Genomic DNA, 20,337 nt, shown 5'->3' on the forward strand with positions numbered 1-20,337 from the left:
CATTACTCTGCATGGAGCCTATTAGTGTTCCCGGAAGACAGAAGATGGGGGAAGGGGGAAAGAACAACACCTTGTCACAGTTCATTCAAAGAACTGCTTAGTGCTAGCTGATGTTCTGCAGCTGTGAAAAATTGAGTTTTCTGCTGGGGGGCATATAGGTATATGCATATATGTCCCAGTATCTGTAATATCTGTTTGTGAATATACGTTTTGCTTATATATCTATTAATTTTATGGTAACTTAATTATGTATAAATATGTTTTGAATTGATTTTCTATATCTCAACTCTTAATGGAGGAATTAGCACTATTCTTCCCTCATTTGGTGTTTTGATGATGGTGGTGCAGAGTACTCTGTAATAAAAAAAAATTAAAAAAACATACAGTAGATGCTCAAATAAATTATATCTGTTGACTACAAAGTGGCTGCCCTTCTGATAATGTGATCCTGGAAGTAAATGTTTAGGTTTGGGCCTTCCGTAATTAAATTTACTGCAATCTTCTGCAAAGACAAAAACGTAAAGAAAATTCTGTATGAAGCCTTGTAATCAAAGCTTTTCTACTTTTTTTTTTTTTTTTAAGTATGGAGTGACAGCTCGTTGGTTCAGTGAAAGCACTGCTACCTCAGAGGAAGAGTTCGAATCCACAAACTGGCCAGGGCCTTTCTGTGTGGAGTTTGCATGTTCTCCCTGTGGTTGTGTCTCTTTCCGTACATGCAGTTAGTGACTCTAAATTGCCCACAGGTGTGAATGTGAGTGTGTGAATAGTTGTCTGTCTCCCTGTGGCTGTATCCCAATTCAGGGTCTGCAGCCTTAAAGGCCGCATTTTAAGGGCGATTACATTACAGCGACGAGACGAAGGCTGTCCCAATTCGAAGGCTTCTCGAAATGCGGCCCTCAAATGCGTCCTTCATTTCCCTGAATTTTAAGGACGTGGCAGTGTAGACTTCGTGGCCCAACATATCCCAGAATGCATAGCGCAGCGGTGGGTGTGGATAATTTTGCCGAAAAAAAACGGCAGATGAGGGGCGCCCGAAGAGTAAACTTTTAAAAGTAAGTACTGAATATTATGTCGCTTATTTATGTGCAAATGTTCAATAACGAAGAACATTAAAACATTACTGTTGGCCACATGTCGGCAAAGTTATGTGACATTAATGACGTTTGTACTAACTTAAAGCCTTTACTTTAAAATATACGCCGTTCAATAGCTGACCTTAATCTTACAATGAGCTCATGTAGAAACAAACAAACAAATGAACAAAAGATTTTCTCCTTCGTTTCTGTCAAACAAAGCTGTATGAAACATTTCCAGCTGTTAGTATCATGGTTGCTAGGCAACCTGGGCAGCGCGACGGAGGCTAGACCCTCCCATTACACAAGCCTCGCACTTCCGGCCTTAGCAGTCTTTGAGTACGCGGCCCTTGTGGACCGTTAAGGCTGCATACTTTAAGGCTGCAGACCCTGAATTGGGATACAGCCATAGACTGGGGACCTGCCCAGGGTATACCCCGCCTCTCACCGTATGACAGGTAGAATAGACTCCTGCCACCCCTTGCGACCTGATAAGGAGAAACGGAAAAGGATGGATGGTGTGACAGCTATGTCCTAAATTCATTAAATCGTAAGAAAAAAAGGTGTGCATGACAAGTTGTTAATCGGACTTTGACTTTGTTGAAAACTAAATGGCTATCTATTAGCATTAAGTATTTTTGTTGGAGTAATGTAATTTGCATGGGTTGGATCAATTCAGTAAAATTAAGCTGGACTCAACTGCAGTGAAAAGGTTGGTTCGTCATTAATTCATTAAGTTGTTCTAAGTCAAGTACATTAGGTTGGAATGACAGAATTGCATAATGCTAAAATAACAAAATTTAACAACATGGAAATTTTTTCCATAATAATTTTTTTGTTCATTCAGATAGTTATTTGAATGAACATACAACCCCGTTTGAGCAAGGAAAAACTCGCTTTTAACAGGAAGAAACCGGCAGAACCAGGCACAAGAAGGGGCAGCATTCTGCTACAACAAGTCGGGGGTAAGTTGAGAGATAAAAGACATGCTGTGGAAGAGAGCCAGAGACTAATAACTCATAATTAAATGCAGAGTTGTGAGAAGGGGTGAGAGAAGGAGAAATGCTCAGTGCATCAGCAAAGGCTGACTCTTTATATCCTTCTTGAGCATATCCCTGAATCCTCTCTATTTTTTCCTCTTTTCCTGCTGCCTTGTATCCACAATTGTGTCCTGGAACATATCCAAACTACCTCAACCTTTCTAGCTTTGTCTCTAGTGCACTCGATCTGAGCTGTCCCTCTGATATACCCATTTTGAATCAGGTTCATTCTGGTCATTCCCAGATCTGACCATCTTCAACTGTGGCACCTCAAATTCCATCTCCTTTCTTTTTGATAGTACCATCATTTGCACACCCTATGTCATATTAGGTCTCTCTACCATCTTATAAACCTTTCCTTTCACTTACACAAGTGGGACAGAAAAGTGCTATTTTAAATGGTATGCCATTTAACACTGTTTGGATGGTTGACCCCAGGTAAACAAAGTCATTTAACTTCACCATATCTACTCCTTGATTGTTACAGCTGTCTTGTTTGGATTCACGCCTTCTTCTTTTCTTTTTTTTTTAAACCAAACTAACAAATGCAAAAACTACAGATCTGCTCGTATAGTTATATCTCTACTAAGATGTATATACACTTAGACTTTGTACTATTTTTTTTATTTTATTTTATTTTATTTTATTTTTTAATATTCATATTTTGAACAATTGGTTCCAATGCTGCAAATCGTATTTTTATGTGTAAGGTATAAATTTGAATGACAGTAAAGCATGTCTATGTCTAGTGACGAAATAGAAGACAACAAAACAATGTCTTAACGATCATATGTTAACTGTAATTATGGTTTGTGTGTAGGAGGATTAATTTGTCAGTTGATTCTGTAAACTTATTTAACCTCCTAGTACCTTGCATCCACATAGGTGGACATCACATTTTGGGTTGTATAGACCAAAATCCTAAATTTTGCTCTACAAGGGCCTGATATTGACTTATACTGCCACTGTTCTATCAAAATGTAAAACATCCTCATATGTGGATCTCATTTTTCTCAGAAACAAAAATCAGGTAGATAAAAAAAAATAAAATCAGGTAATTCTTTGTTTTTGCTATTTGGGCTGATTTGTCCCAATCAGCTCAAATAGCAAAGAGAGGATTTAATTTTCTTTTAGCCTTAAATTAAACAAACAACATATGAAGCAAAAGAAAAGCAAAGACAAAACAAACAAATAAACAAATAAACAAAACAAATAAACAAGCTCCACCACAGTATAGTCACTTTCATATAAATAAGGACTGAATGGTAACGTTTGCAGATTTACAAATTCTGAGACAAACAAATCAAAACACTATTACGAACAACATTACCGCCCTGGGTTAACCCTGTTTTCATCATTCTTATATTTGTTAAAAATTTGTTTTTTATATTTAATTTTAGACTGGTTTATATTGTTACTTTCTTTAATTTCTTCTGTTAGACTGTTCCATAATTTGTTTGCTGTTTTAAACGTCACCAAGTCTTGGAATTTAATAGCTTGCATTTTGAAAAATAGTCCATTTGTATGATCCCTGTACCTGCATTATTTATTAATCTGATGGCCCTTTTCTGTATTATCGTTGTTGTTTGTGTATTACTTTTGTATGTGTTTCCCCAGACCTCTACACAGTAGCTCATATACGGCAGTAGTAAAGCACAGTATAATATATGCAGTGCTTTCTGATCCAATATTTGCTTTGGTTTCCCCAGGACAGCAATACCCCCGTGCCAATTTCCCTCGAACATAAGTAATATGTGGTTTCCAACAGATCACACCAAGAAATTTTATTTCATTTACCCTTTCTAAATATACATTGTCAACACATATTTCTACTTTGATATTTTTCTTTTGGTTTCCAAACAACATAAATTTGGTTTCATCTAGATTCATCTAGATCATTTATTTATATCAAACCACTTCTTTAATATATTTTATAATTCCTGTGTGATCATCTCCAAAACCTGTGGCAATTCCACACCTGAACAAAATATATTTGTGTCATCTGCAAATATTACAAACTTTAAAATCTGCGAGACTCTGCAAATATCATTTATGTACATAATAAACATTTTTGGACCCAATACTGAACCTTGAGGTACTCCACAAGCAATATGCATCAAATTAAATTTATATTCATTTATTTGTACCTATTGTACATATTGTATTCCCTAAATAGCTTTTTAACCAGTCCAAAACCACTTCCCTAAACCCGTACCTTTCCATTTTTTTAAATAGAATTTCATGATTAACAGTATCAAACGCCTTCTTTAGATCTAAGAAAACTCCGAGTGCGTACCTCTTATTATCTATACATTCTGTTATCCCTTCCATTAAGTCTATCAATGCCAAAGTTGTTGATCTGTTGTTTCTGAACCCATACTGACTATTTGTCAGCAATTCATGTTTTTCCACAAAGCTGTCAAATCTTTGTATGAAAAGTTTTTCCAGTATCTTAGAGAACTGGGAGAGTATTGACACTGGTCTATAATTTGTAAAATTATACTTTTCACCTGTTTTGTAAATTGGAATAACTTTAGCAACTTTCATTTTTTGTGGAAAAAACCCTTTTTGAAAAGACAAGTTGGATATATATTTCAATGGTTCTACTATACCCTCAATAACTCTTTTAACTCTTACCATTTCAATATCATTCCAATCTGTACTGCTTTTGTTTTTAAGTCCTCTAACAATGTCATAAATCTCTTTCTCTTCCACTGCTCTTAAAAACATTGAGCTTCTATTCCTTTCAGTATCAATATTAAAGTCCCCACAAATAAACATTCCTTTCTGATTGAGATTTGTAAATAGGTTCTCCATACTATCCTTAAATACCTCGATCTTTGTTCCTGGTGTTCTGTATATACAACTGACAATTAGATTTTTCCTTTTTTCCATATTTATTCCTACTGTTAAACATTCCATCAATAACAGTCGTCATTCTTCCCACTCTTTTGTGCTTTAGGTTTTTATCAATGTAAAGTGCCACCCACCTCCTTTTTTGTTGCTCCTATCTAAATGAAGGAATTCATATCCATTTATTTCAAAGTCTTCTTCTTTTTCAGGAGTTATCCAGGTGTCCTATATGGCTATTATGGTCTTGAATGGCTCTTTAAACTGTGTTACTTTAAACTGTGTTTATGGATTGAAAGTTTGCATATAGGCTTCTACTATTAAAGTGAACAATTGTTATACCATTTTCTACCTTTATTTTCTTTTTAAATTGGTCATTTGTATAATAATTGCATTCATGTATCTTATTTTTAAAGAAATTACAATCAGGATCTATATTGCTGTCATACACCAATGTCCTATTGTCAATATCTAAATGAGTTGTTACTTGAAAAGTGTCAGGCATCCGAGTTGGTTGTGCAACTTTGACAAGTACCATCATATTTAGCACTGCTTTGTGTTCTGATTTATCAGTTATATTTTTCTAGTTCCGTCATCTTTCTAATGACTAGAACTTTTGGCTGTTCTGGTGTTCCATTTAATTTCATGAATATTTTACAATCTGATGTCCAAGTTGACTGTATTTTCTTCTGTTTTCTTAATATTCTTGCTTGTCTTGCAATGTCTGCATTTTTCTTGATTGGGTGTTCGTTTAAATAAACATTTGTTCCTTTCAGCTTTCTTCCTTGCTTGAGCAGTTTTGTTTTTTTTTGTTTTCTATTAACAAAACGTATGATAATGGCAGGTATTTGATTTTTGTTTTTCCTTGGAAGAAGATGGCATCCCTCAATATCTTTACTGTCCATTTCAATTCCCTTGCTTTTGAAAAAGGCCATTACCTGCTCTTCCAAGGAGCATAGCTCTTGCTCGGGGGGCTCCCCTCTCTCTGATGCTGCTACCCATGCATATGTCTGATGCCTAGTTTCCAGTCTAGTCTCACATCATTTACTCTTGAATATTGTTACAGATCTGACACCCTTCCCTCCAGCATAGCAGTGTCTTTTTCCTAGCTAGGAATCTAGATCTGCCTTCTTAGTTCTTTAATGTCCTCCATTAAATTAAGTATCAGTTTTTGTTGTTTTGAAATAGTTGTAATAATTTCTTCTGACATAAAGTTTAGGGATTTCTTTATGTCCTCCAGTTCCTCCTCGTTGACGTTGCTCCTCTTAGGTGGCATCTTGTCGGTGTTAAGGCCCGTTAGTTGCGAAGCTCCAGTAGTGGTTTTTGATATGGGCGACACGAGCGGTTGCCCGGGGCGGCATCGTGGTGGGGGGCGGCATCACGGGCATCGGCAAAAAATAAAAAATTGCTCGTACTCATGCTGCCCGACATCAGCCAGCGCATATTGGGAATGGCATAGGCACCGATCGGTTTTCTATCGCCCATTTGCTGGGAGTAAGGGTGCCCTCCGTTTGCGAGGTGCGCCTGCTGCTTGCGGCACAGTGAGGAGAGGGCGGGCCGGCGGGGGATTCTCTGGCTGGCTGGAGCAGCGTCTAATAGCCAACTCGCAATAAAACAAAATAAAAACAAAACAACAAACACGAAAACACCAGACATCATGATAGAGACTTATAATTTGCACCGATGTTTTTTCGAAATTCTATATGCGAAAAGTGAGCGCGAGAGCCCTCGGTGCACCTCCTTGCTGCTGAAGTCAAAGTAAACTTTATTGTCATCTCCACTACATACAGTACAGTATATAGAGAGACGAGACGACGAGGCTCCAGTTACAGCAGTGCAAGTAAACAAACAATAAATATAAGAAGAGTAAGAAAATAAATCTACACTTTAGGACTCGGGGTAAAGGGATCAATAACAATTTAAAATTTATAATTTACAGTTTGATGATTTAAAGTCTCACACACAAGGGGGGCTGTTTCCAACTAGAGCACATATCATTCATAATGATGTAAATCCAAGCCCATTATGCATTCATGATTTGAATCCTGGGTTGTGTGAAATCCCAGAAATAAACCCTAGACAAAGTGAATCTGTGAACTAAGGTGTAGGTCTATTAGGTTATGTTGTGGTGATCCTTGGGTTGGGGGATTTGTGTTCATACTGGAGTGCAAAATTAAAACCAATGTAAGATGGACAAGAAAAGTTCAAAGCCATCAGGTGCTCAGTTTAGAAAAAATAGAGGGGGGCGCCAGAGGGAGTGTTCGTCCGGGGCGCCAAACAGGCTAGGACCGCCATTGCGAAGCACCCTTGTGGCTTGTCCTGGTAGTTTGCCTCACTGGCTGTCGGTGGAGCGTGGCTCGGCCTGCCTCTGAGCTTTGTTTGTTGGTGGTTGAGCTTGGGAGGGCCAGGCGATTATCCTCACTGGCTGGTGCTGGTGGCTGACGTGTTCTGACAGCTAGCTTCGCCTGTTGATGGTGGAGCCCGGCCTGGCCTGGCAGCTAACTAATAAACTGTGCGGGCCATTCAGTGTCGTACTTTCCCTTGAGTGTATCATTACACTGCAGCTCCATCTGAATCTGCACAGGTGCACTTCAGCAAAGTCCGCTGACTTGGTTCAACATTACTTGGCAACAGGGAAAGTGAGGCAGGTTGCACTGGTGCATTTGTGACAGCTTCACTTGAAATGCCTTCACCGCATCATACATGCCATGTCCACGAACAGACAGATTTCCTTGCTGAGCTCAAAAACTATTGAGAACTTTTCCCCAACTCAGCCAACGGAACTCTGTATGATATGGAATGTCGGCAAACTCTGAATATATTTCCCACATAAGCTCAGATAAAATTTACGGTTTGCATTGCGGTGATCATTACATGCTCCATTTTTAGGACTTCACCACACAGCGTTTCCTGGTGTATGATGCAGTGATATGCTGTTAACTCACCGGTACAGTTTTCCTCCTGCATATTTACTCGCTGACTAGTCCGCTTTTTTCACCACACAACACCAGCGCTCCATCTGTTGTAAGTCCAACAAGTTTGTCCCAGGGCAGTTTCATGTCGGTTACCCTTTGACATACGTTTTAAAAAATGTCTTTTCCTGTCGTTGTCCCGTGCATCGATTTAATGTTCAATATTTCCTCTCCACGGATGAAGATGGCCAGATGTCCATCATGTCTGCACTTTCATCCACAGCAAGAGAGTATGCAATAAAGTTTTTGCTTCTTTCACACAACTGTGTTCTTAAATCAGTGGCCATCTCACAAACCCGATCAGCAATCGTATTTCTGCTCAGGCTCACAATTGCCAAAATCTGCGTTTTGTCTGGACACAAGACATCGCACACCTTCATCATGCAGCTCTTCAGAGTGGTACCGGGCAGATTTTGGCTATCTCCTCTGCTACAATAAAACTTGCGTTCACAACTGCTTCACTTTGGGATTTTGCTCTGGTGAAAAAAGTCTGCTGAAATGTCACATTCTTCTTTAGCTCCTCCCCTTTGTGAGTGTGGACGCTTCATCTCTTTGCTCTTGAATGCTTTGCTTCTTATATTGATTTTTATTGATTTTTATGCTGATTTTTTCCCTTTTTTCCGTGTGAGCTTACCTGCGATAACTTCTGGACACTTGTAGATCATTAGGACTAGAGTGTTCTTAACAGAAAAAGCAACATTTTATGGTTACCTTGTCCTCAGCGCTCCGTGTGTCTGTGGCCTAGACACAGCTGAAGCCTGATTACAGCGTCTGGGCACCGAGCAGCCTCAATAGCCTGGAAAGGTGCTAACCGCTAGGCTAACTAGCAACAAGATGCCTTCCCTCTCCACAGATGACTACCACAGCCTCCTGCAGAAGATTGCAGTACTGGAGACAAAAATTCATCGCTTAGAAGTAAACGTGGAGGTAAATGGACTGTGTGGAAATGAAACAACCTTGCCTTTGATTCAAAACAATGGCGATGAGCAAGCTAGTACACAGCTAAGGAGCACAGATAACATGACCAAGAAAGTAGACTCTGTGCATTATTATAAATCCTCAAGTGATAATCCCCCCTTAGACTGTCTTGGTGCAAAACCAAGACATAAATCATGTCTCCTGGAAGGGGGAGGACGTATCACAGGCAGGGCACAGCGAGCTGAAATCTCTGAAACCGACTGGCCTTCACTTCCTACGAGACAGAGAAGCTCTTCTACCCCTATATACGGGAGGAAACAGGACTGGACAACCGTGAATAGGAAGGTTAACAACAAACCTCCAAAACAACTGAATGTGAAACTGCAGAACAGATTTGCTCCACTATCAAAGGACCCTGGATCTATATCGGACAACCATCCATCTAAAAGCAGCGAAATAAGGTCTGAAAATCTGTTGAAAAGTGAAAGGCCACAGGGAAAGCTAAAGGCTAGGCCTGAAACTCTGATTGTGGGTGACTCTGCCGTAAAGGATGTACAAAGGATGTGTGGTAAGAACACTAAAGTCCTCTGCTTTCCTAACGATATGGTCAACAACCTGAAGGAGAGAATTCTTCAAATTGCAGATGAATATCCAACTGTGACAAACATTGTTCTGCATACAGGGTCAAACGATGTGTCCAAACAACAGTCGGAGGTTCTGAAACGGGACTTTACTGGATTATTAAATACTGTAAACTCTCTGAATGCAGCTGTATTCATCAGTGGACCTGTACCGCCGGTCAGAGGAGGAGACGAGAGATTCAGCAGGTTGTTTACACTGAATAAATGGCTTATATCAGCATGTGCTGACCACTCAGTGCACTTTATCGACAACTTTAATATTTTTTGGGAACGCAGGCATCTGTTCAAAGCAAATGGATTTAATTTTAACAAGTCAGGGGTGAAACTGTTCACCTCCAACTTGTTTTATTCCATACGTCATCCATCCGTGCTTGGTGCCAAGGCTGAGATAAACGAGGAGTTATCTCATAAAGAGGAACAAACAGTACTCCAAGAACAGACAAAGCCCAGCAGAAACCTTGAGGAGGAGCTCCATTTGCCCCCACCCGGGAAGAGCCTCAGAAAGGAGAGACATCCATGGCATCTGAGGAAGAGCCTCAGAAAGGAGAGACATCTAAGGCAAGAAGAGGGGTCCCTATTTGCCTCCAACTCTCTCAACAACACCAACGACCAGGACAAGGGACCACGACCTTCCCCAGTCCCCCAAACCCCTGACAGGCCATCACCCTCCTCCCCCTCCCTTTCTCCCTCCTCCCCACACCTGAAATTCACTGAGGAGATGATGGAGCAGGTCAATGCTGGGCTCAGATCTACCCCCCGTCCCAATCCCTTTTTGTCCCCCATAAACCCCCCACCAGAGCGGCCAAAGGTTCGCCATCGAGCCCCACCCTCAACAGAGCAATCGAAGTCACATTGCCCAGCCTCGCCCCCCTTAGTTCCTCTTCATGCCCTGTCTCCGCAGTCTGATGCGTGATGTGTGAAGGGTCCGGGCTGTGAGGATTATGGCAGTGATGACTTTTCCCAGGAGAAGCTGGGACCCTGTTTACTAGAAGGTTTTAAAATTTCTGTACTTTTAGGTGACAGGAGACATGTGGCCTGGTCAAAACACAGAGAGCTGCACTCTAAAAGATCTTTAAACATAGTAAACATACCTTGTGTGCCACAGACTGCTCCCAAACACGAGGGGACAAGTAATACCTCTAAAACACTTAAGTTGGCTTTATTAAACATTAGATCTCTAGCTGGGAAAACATTTTTAATTAATGATTTAATCACTGAGCACAGCCTTGATTTTATGTTTTTAACTGAAACTTGGTTGGACCAAAGTAACAGTGGAGCTGTTCTCATCGAGACGACCCCTCCTAACTACAGTTTTATCAGTGAGGTCAAGGCGAGCAGGAGAGGAGGAGGGGTTGCTGTCTTATTTAATGAATCATTTCAATGTAAGCAGCTATCTCCTGGAAGTTTTCAGTCTTTTGAATATGTGGCTTTACAGCTGAAGGCCCCATCCAAAGTTGTGTTTCTTAATGTTTACAGGCCTCCCAAATACTGCACAGACTTTTTTAATGACCTCAGTGAACTGCTGTCTGTGATCTGTGTTGATTTTGACTGTGTAATTATTGCTGGGGATTTTAACATTCATGTGGACAACCCTCAGGACAAAGGGACTAAAGACCTGAGTAACACTCTGGGCAACTTTGGGCTGACTCAGCATGTAACAGAGGCCACACATAATAGAGGACACACTCTTGACCTACTGATCTCCAAAGGCCTGAGCATTTCAAAGGTTACTGTGTCTGATGTGGGCCTGTCTGATCATTACTGTGTTTTCTTTGAAAGTAAAATCTCAGCCCACACAAATATATCAACAACAGTGATCACAAAACGGTGTATAACTGAACACAGTAGTGCAATTTTTAACCAGGTCTTCCCATTAACACCTGACCTGCCCAGAGGGTCAGTCAATGAGCTCGTCAATAGCTTCAATGCTAACATGTTAAATGTAATGGACACTATTGCTCCCATTAAGGTGAAGGTTATCTCTGGAAGGAAAAAGTCTCCATGGAGAAACTCCACACTGGTGAAAAAAGAAAAAAGAGAGTGTAGGAAAGCTGAGCGCAGATGGAGAAAAACAAACCTCCAGGTTCATTATGACATTTATAAAGAGAAACTTCACAATTATAATTTACAACTGAGGAATGTAAGGAGGTCCTACTTCTCTGACATCATCACTAAAAACAGCCATAATGCTCGGGTCTTATTTTCTACAGTTGACAGGCTAACAAACCCTCCTGTGTCAGTGGCAGCTGAACTTCATTCGACCATGGCCTGCAATGACTTTGCCAAATTCTTCACTGAAAAAATCCAAAAAATTAGACAAGCAATTGGTACATCAACAGCAGATCCAGGATATGTACTGTGTCCACCAAAAAACTGTTTAAACACCATGAAACAGTTTCAACCTATTAACAGCAAAGACCTGGAGGACATCTTAGGTAAACTGAACTCCTCCTCCTGCTGTTTAGATGTCCTGCCAACAAGTTTTTTCAAAAAGGTCTCAAAGACTTTAGAGTCAGACCTGTTACAGATCGTCAACTTTTCTTTATTATCAGGTGTGTTTCCAGAATCACTAAAAACTGCTGTAATCAAACCTATACTGAAAAAGGACAATCTTGACAAGACACAAATGAACAACTACAGGCCGATCTCAAATCTCCCGTTTTTAAGTAAGATCATTGAAAAAGCAGTTTCTCAACAGCTCAGTTACTTCTTAAAACAGAATAATTGCTACGATGCCTTCCAGTCAGGTTTTAGACAGAACCACAGCACTGAAACCGCTCTGACCAAAGTGTTTAATGACATATGTCTGAATACAGACAGTGGAAAAATGTCACTCCTAGTTTTACTGGATCTCAGTGCAGCATTTGATACAGCTGACCACAACATATTACTCAAACGACTGGAGAACTGGACAGGTCTTTCAGGAACTGTACTAAACTGGTTCAAAACATACGTAGAAAACAGGAAATACTTTGTATCAATAGGTAACTTCACATCTGAGCAGACAAGTATCACATGTGGAGTTCCCCAAGGTTCCATCTTGGGACCCCTTCTGTTTAACATCTACATGCTCCCACTGGCACAGATTATAAACAACAACAAAATAAACTATCACAGCTATGCAGATGACACACAAATATATATCACAATGTCACCAGGAGACCGAGGCCCTGTACAGGCTCTTGGTAAATGCATTGAGGAAATCAATGACTGGTTGTGCCACAATTTTCTCCAGCTAAACAAAAACAAAACTGAGGTAATAGTCTTTGGCGCCAAAGAAAAACGATTACAGGTCACCAGAGAACTTCAATCTATACATCTAAAAACCACAAACCAGGCGAGAAATTTGGGTGTAGTGATGGATGCAGACCTAAACTTAGAAAAACACATTAAGACAATAACAAAGTCAGCTTACTATCACCTCAAGAATATATCAAGGATAAAAGATCTGATGTCTCAACAGGACCTGGAAAAACTAGTCCATGCATTCATCTTTAGTAGGCTTGATTACTGTAACAGCATCTTTACAGGTCTACCTAAAAAATCAGTCAGACAACTACAGCTCATTCAGAACTCTGCTGCTCGAGTCCTCACTAAGACCAAAAAAGTGGACCACATCAGTCCAGCTCTGAGGTCCTTACACTGGCTGCCTGTCCGTCAGAGGATAGACTTTAAAGTTCTGATGCTGGCCTATAAAGCTCTGAATGGTTTAGGACCAAAATACATCAATGACCTCCTGACCCAGTATGAACCATCCAGATCCCTCAGGTCATCTGGATCCGGTCTTTTATCAGTTCCCAGAGTCAGAACCAGACACGGAGAAGCTGCATTCAGCTTTTATGCTCCTTATATCTGGAACAAACTCCCAGAAAGCCTCAGATCAGCTGAAACACTCAGTTTATTTAAATCCAGGTTGAAGACTCACCTGTTCTCAGCTGCATTTGAATAAAGCACCAAATCCACACTTTAAGCTTAAATTTCAAAACTTACATTTAACTACTGATTTTATCTACTGTTCTGATTTTATCTGTTTTGATTTTATATACTGTTTTGTTTGTTTGTTTGTTTGTTTGTTAATTAGTTAGTTAGTTTATTTGCTTGTTTTAATCAATTTTAAATCATGCTTTTTATTTGTTCTTGTTTCTAATGTCTCTGTAAAGCACTTTGAATCACCTTGTTGTTGAATTGTGCTATACAAATAAACTTGCCTTGCCTTACTTTCTTTAGTTTCTGCTCTGCATTTAGGTTTTTCAGCTTATCCTGACTTTTTGTCTTGTAGTGCGTCTTAAATGAAATTCCTTAATTACAGCCACATTAGCTCCACCAATAAGACACACGGGATTACCAGCAATGTCTGTAAACATATATTCAGTCACCCACTGGCGCTGAAAGGCTCTGCTTTCAGAATCAACTTTTCTCTTCGCCATTGTGAGCGGCTAGCTTCGCAATAACAGAAGTTTGACTTGATTGACGCGGGAATGTTCCCAGTTAGTCCAGCGTTCAGCAAGGAGGGTGCAGCGCTGCATTATTGGATCTGTAGTTAGTATATTATTAGCGCCTCATATCACCGGGCCATGCATAACACTAATAGTACATCTACATAAAATTATCTCGCAGGCCGGATATAAATGTATGCCGTATGTATAAATGTACATGTAATTCTTTGTTTTTACATTCATCAGGTCCCAATCAGCCCAAATAGCAAAGAGAAATTAAAAATGCATGCCATGAAAGATTTCGGGTTTTAGGAGATTAAATTAAGAAAGTATACTTTTATATTTTTTTAAACTTTATATTTAAGTTTATAACTGACATTTATGCAAAATGATGAAGTAAATGCAGAATAAACGCAAATAATTTATGCTTAAATTCAAAAAGAATTTGAATAGTTTTCTTCAATCTTTTAGCACAGGTTCTCTCCTGTGAAATAAAACTTTTTAAAAAACCTATATACTAATGGGTACGTATACACTATATAATATATATATATTAGTTCTGAAAAACAACTGAAATGTTTAATCAGATTCATCACTGTGGATTAATTTTGATTTATCACAATTAAAAATAATTAATTTTTATTCTATATTAATCACATTTCATTTTGCATGAGCAAACAGACTCAAGAAAAAAGGGAAAATATACGCACTTAACATGTTTATTGAACATCTTGAACATTCATGTTAACAAAAAACTCTGTAAACATTTATCCACTCTCTCGCTTTCATTGTTGGGGAGGCACTTCATGTCCTTTAAACGAGGAACCAAAGCTATGCAAAGCGCGTGTTCTTATAGGTCTACAGTTTGTTGCAATATACTTGGCAATTGTGTCAGTCATTCTCTCCAAGGTAGACTTAGTGAGTCCCCGATGCTCCGTGAGTGGTTTGTCGCAAACTGGTTGACGCGTTAGCCAAAGTCCTAGCAGCATCCCCGGCTAACATATGCTTCACTTCAATGTGATATTTTAAGCTGGAAGTGCTTCGGTGCAAATAAAATTTCTTCCTGCACAATGTGTATCATACTTTATGTTGGTCAACTGTTCCATCTTGTTATTTTTTTAATACTCAAATCTCATCTTCCACATTGAGTTGATTGGTTCAGCTGCCCGTCACTACCAGATCAACTGTGAAGGTAACTCTACTTGGACAAACTGCACAAAATGCGTTGACGGATACATTTCAGGGATTTCGAGTCATTCTGCACTCCAGATGCGTTAATCGCGTTGACCGTGATGGCGGATTAATTTGCGCATTAATTTTGACAGCACTAATCTATCTATCTATCTATCTATCTATAGAGAGAGATTAATTTAGTGAGTTGATTCTAATAGACTATATGTGCCTTAGCATATGCTAATTCCAGTGGGGAGACTCCTGTAGAGCGCTGCGTTTCCGCTGTGATGTTTGTGCATTGTTTATGGTCGGGTTTTCCAAAACAAGTCAACCACGGGTTGACAGGTGTTATGTTCTAAAATGAACCAGCGATAGGTGAAATCCGCAAAGTAGCCAACTTTATTTTTTACAATTATCATAAATGTTTTAAGGCTGTAAACCCCCTCACTGCATACTTCACACTTTTCTCATACAGGCATGAACATTTTCACGTTTCTCTCTTTTTTTTAAACACTCTCAAAGTTCAAACCTTTGTAGAAAAATAAGTCCAGTATTACAGAATGAAACCAAAGATCAAACCCTGTTTTCATTTCCAGAACATGGCGATAGAGCAGCTGTGAGAGAATTCAACATCAATTAATCATTAATGAATCAGTGAATCAGAAGTCCAACTTTTTGTGTGATGATTAACATCTTTCTCTGCCTTTTGGGTGCTATCGCAGGTGCCTTTGTTGGGAAGAGAACTTGCAAACATACAGTACAGCACTTCAGAGACACACTGCTAGTGATCAATGTATTGATTCTGTACTGTACAGGAGAGACAGGACAGAGATCGACAATGGTCCACAGCCAATCAGGACACGCAGAATGCGTTGTAAAAAAAACCCCCCAAAAAACCACGCAAAGTTGCACTAAAAAATCCGCGAAACAGTGCAGTGAACCATGTTGTAGCGAGGGACCACTGTAATTTTGAACATACCCTTCATAAATACTAATATATAGAGACTCTTACTGGAAATCATTCATTTTTTTTATATCATGTGGCTTTTTCACAGTTTGTTGACATGCTGTGTAGGTGTGTACTTGACTAGCTGCTATCAACATAACGGTGGAAACCTTTGACTATTGTTCACCTGTAGTTTGAATGCTGGACATTTGCCTGTTTAAATCATGAGAACTGTCACTACACAGTGATGTGCTGAATGTGGATGATGTGTCTTCTGATTTTGTAATGCAGTTCTGATTGTGTTGAGTGATGTAAACAACCAATTGATCTACACTCTTCAAGCGTCAAAATTTATTGAGTGTTCCCACCTTCTGCTCTTTCCGTTTTCGTATTTTGGACATGATTTTTGAGTCCATCTTCGGAGTAGCAATTGACCGCAAAATAAAGCTACCGGAAACTCTACATCTGGACTTAAAACAGGAAGTTTGCATTTTCTCGTGCATAGGGGATATTGGCAATGTCAGTCAGTAGGTCAGTGGTTCCCAAACTTTTTTTGGTAAGCCCCCCTTTGTTATACAAAGGGGAGGATGTGTTTGTGCCATCCTCCCCTTTGTTTGTGCCCCCCCCGTAAATAACTGTACGTAATTAAAAGTGAATAAAGTGTCGGCAGTATAAAAAGAGTGTAGAGTAGTTTCTGTTTATGTGTGTGGGAAATGGTCTTATCAGAGTTGGAGAGCTGGAGTTAAAATGCAGAGTGGGACAAATGAACAGCAGGGTGAGAGCACACAGCCCTGGGGGGAGCCAGTGGAGGTGGAATGGAGACCAGAAAGAGAGTTGTTGACCCGAACTTTCTGAGTCCTGTTAGTCAAAAGGTCCAATATCCACAGGATTAGCTGATCATCCAGGCGAAATCGGGAGGAAAGTTTAGTGGCCAGGATGTGAGGCTGCAGACTGTTTAAGGCTGATAAAAAATCAGCAAACAGAAGTCTGGCGGAGGAGTCAGGGACCTCCAGATGTTTGTGGATGGAGTCCAAGATGAAGATTTTTGCATCATCGACGCCTCTGCGTGCACAGTAAGCAAACTGAAATGGGTCCATCAGGGGGTCAGTTGATCTTACTATGTGCTGCCTGCAAGAACTTGAAAAGGAAAAAGCCATTGACCCCTTCATACCTGTCTGTAAACTGTTCTGTTTGAACTGAACGATCAACTGAATCCATTATTGCATTTTGCATTTCATTATTGCCTATTAATTCAGAAGTTTAGTGTTTTTCACTGAAATTTTCGACATCATGTCATCTGTGCTAGTCATCTGCGTGCACACATAGTACATGTCATCAGCAAATACCCAAACATTGCCCACCAGTTTATTAAACCCAGGCTAATCTGTCTCAAGAATTAAGGAGTGCACAAGGAGGGAGATAACCATGGCCTTAACTCTATTTGTCACAGCTTGGTTGGCCGTTGTGTTTGAGATGTGGACCAAAACGCAGACAAGGGTATAACAAGGGCAGACAAAGCATAACAACAAGCGAGCCGTTTATTTGGGCTAATGTCAAAACAAAAACAAAGCAAGGCAAACTGGAGAAAAAAATAACCTGAAACCTAAACTGAGAAAAACTAAAACTAAAACATGGAAACTGTGAAATTAACATGGCTGAACAGGAACATGAAAAACTACTACGTGAGATAATTAGAACATGAACCTGAGACCTGAAGAGCTGAGACTCATGGAAACATGTAGCGGGACAAACAGACGACCCAACAATGAACAGAGGATGACAGAGGACTTAAATACACAGAAGGATAATGAGGGAAGTGCACTGGCTGCAGTGTTCCCGAGCCGCTGGGAATCTCTTTTCCCGACGTAAGTGGTGGCGGTGGTAATAATCTTATGCAGCGTGATGACTGAGAGAAGTGGCAAAGGTGGCAGAAATGCGGACCCAGGCCGAGAAACCAGATTTTCCAGCACTTGAGGGTCATGCATGGCCGATGTTATTGGTCTGACATTTTCAGTGTTGGGGAATTGTGGGTGCCAATGTGATATAAGTCTTGATCTGATCCCTCGATACATACACACAGGATGCAGAGTTTCCAGCTCAGGATAACTCTTTATTATTCACTTTACGCAATAGTTGTGCGGTTACTTGCCCAATAGAAGCTGTCAGCTTCTATTCTGCTGCCACATACACCGGCTCCAGCGTACACTTGTTTAAAATGGGGAGGTATAATTGGTTGATGTCTGCCAGCTGTGTCAGTGAGGCTTCCCTGGCACTGCTCCCTGCTCCCTCAACCCCCCGTGCCACCCCTTCCCCTACACCTCATCGCCACAACACGCCACAATACAGTCCTCTGTTCTATCTATAGAGCACTTTCTCTCTCTCTCACATTGACACACACACACACACACACACAGGGGTAATTTGGGCATCACTGAGTCATAACCACAATGACATGGAAGTCATAGAAGGCAAATTAAAAACTGTGAATTTGAACTAGAACTGAGAGGGATCAACCATCTAAAGCAGAAATCTTTGCATACTTACGTGAACAGACAAAATAAAGTTGAAGAGTAAACAAGTTTCTCTGTTTTTGTATGCTTGCACCACGTGAAACCACTATCTACAGTCCAGCAAAGCTTCTGCATTACAGAATAAAGAAAAATGAGCAATCAGTGTTCTGTTGAATTGTTGAATTCTATTTTATCTTCTTCGCCTACCCTAAAAGAATCGGAATTTAAATCTATATCCTGCCAACGGCGAGATGCCAAACTCTTGTAACAGAAAGATAATTTCTATGCTATTCTATTCTATTCTAATTGTTCACATGGTTACCCTTTCACACACCTTTGTTACAAAAAAACCCCCCAAAACACAACTTTTACCTTATATTAGTTTCAAAAATCTATATAATCTGGTAAAAAGGCAGTAATTTACTCTGTGTGCACCAGAGTTTCAGTTGCGAGCCCGTAATTCTCCCAGCTCCTTTCTTTGTGCTTCACATCTGTCAGCCTCTGTCTCTGTGGACGTGAAGGCAAAGTAGGTTAGGCAGGAGGAGCTGGAGGAAGCAGACACAAACTAATAGAGACAGACAGTAGAGAGAGAGTGAGACAGACAGCAGAGGTGTGTGTGAGCTGAGCTGTGTGTGTTTCAGTTTCAGGAAGATGCTGTTCCCACCAAGAAGTTGGACTAGAGAGCAGCATCTGAGCTCCATGACCAGGTAAGTCCACTCGTAGTCTCACTAACTCGTCCACTCCTGCCAGTGAGTTAGCAGGCAATATGCACTTCTGCCCTCCTGGAGCCTGGCATCATGGATGTGAATGCTTTACAGTGACCACGGAATAATTCGAATAATAGAAGCCTAGTCTAAAATCAGTTACATATGATTTTGGTTGTATGTTCCGGAGGGTGCTTCTGTTGTTTTGATTGTTACACACTTTTAACATGAGTTATAAGTGTGTTTGTTAATCCCAACTGTTTTCACATGTAGCTGCAAACATGGTGTGCTATGTCTCAGGACTTCACATAATTCCTCTTTGACAGAAATCTAACTAGAGATACATTTTTCAGTTGGTCAGACTTTTACATTTGAAAAACCATTGGAAAAAAAATACATTGTTTTTGTGGTTATTGCCATTTTACAGCATGGGTTTTATCTGTAGAAGTGTGTGAACATGGCTTAATGTGACTTTAGCAAACATATACTTAGATTTTAGGAAGCTCCAGTTTGAAATTTATGATTTCTGCTTTGTATTCTGAATGGAACTGGGTTTGACTTAAACTCACATCAAGTGGGCTTCAGTAGACTGACTACAGCCACATTATGACTGCAGTCATTGCAGATGAGATATGAAGGAGATATGAATAGCGAAGTAAAAATGCTTCTTCTGGGTGTTTTTGAAAGGTGTTTAAAATTTGGTGTGCTGCTGATAGAGAGCTGTTTTCATGTTTGGGTCAAATCAATTTCAGATGTGGTTAGAGTTCACAGTCCTGTTTGGCGTTTTTTTTTAGATGCACTTTGTTTTCTTACCCAACCTGTAGATTTTGTAACTATCCTCTAATCCCATTTTATAAAACATAGTTAGAGTGTAATGTCATTTCCTGTGAAAGAAAGATCTTCAGTAAGTGGTCTGTTTCAAGTGTGGTGCAGCTCCAAGGTTTACTTTCTTCTTGATAAATTTCAAAATACAAAATTCAAATGCACAATAAAACCATAGGAATCCGCCACAAAATGGACACTGTCCATTTCTAAAGGTCACATTAGAATGTGCTGGCTAAAATTACACAGCTT

The sequence above is a fragment of the Copadichromis virginalis genome, linkage group LG14, assembly GCF_057382275.1.
Source record: "Copadichromis virginalis isolate Kocher_CV1m ecotype Utaka linkage group LG14, C_Virginalis_male_GT1.1, whole genome shotgun sequence".
Classification (NCBI taxonomy): Eukaryota; Metazoa; Chordata; class Actinopteri; order Cichliformes; family Cichlidae; genus Copadichromis; species Copadichromis virginalis.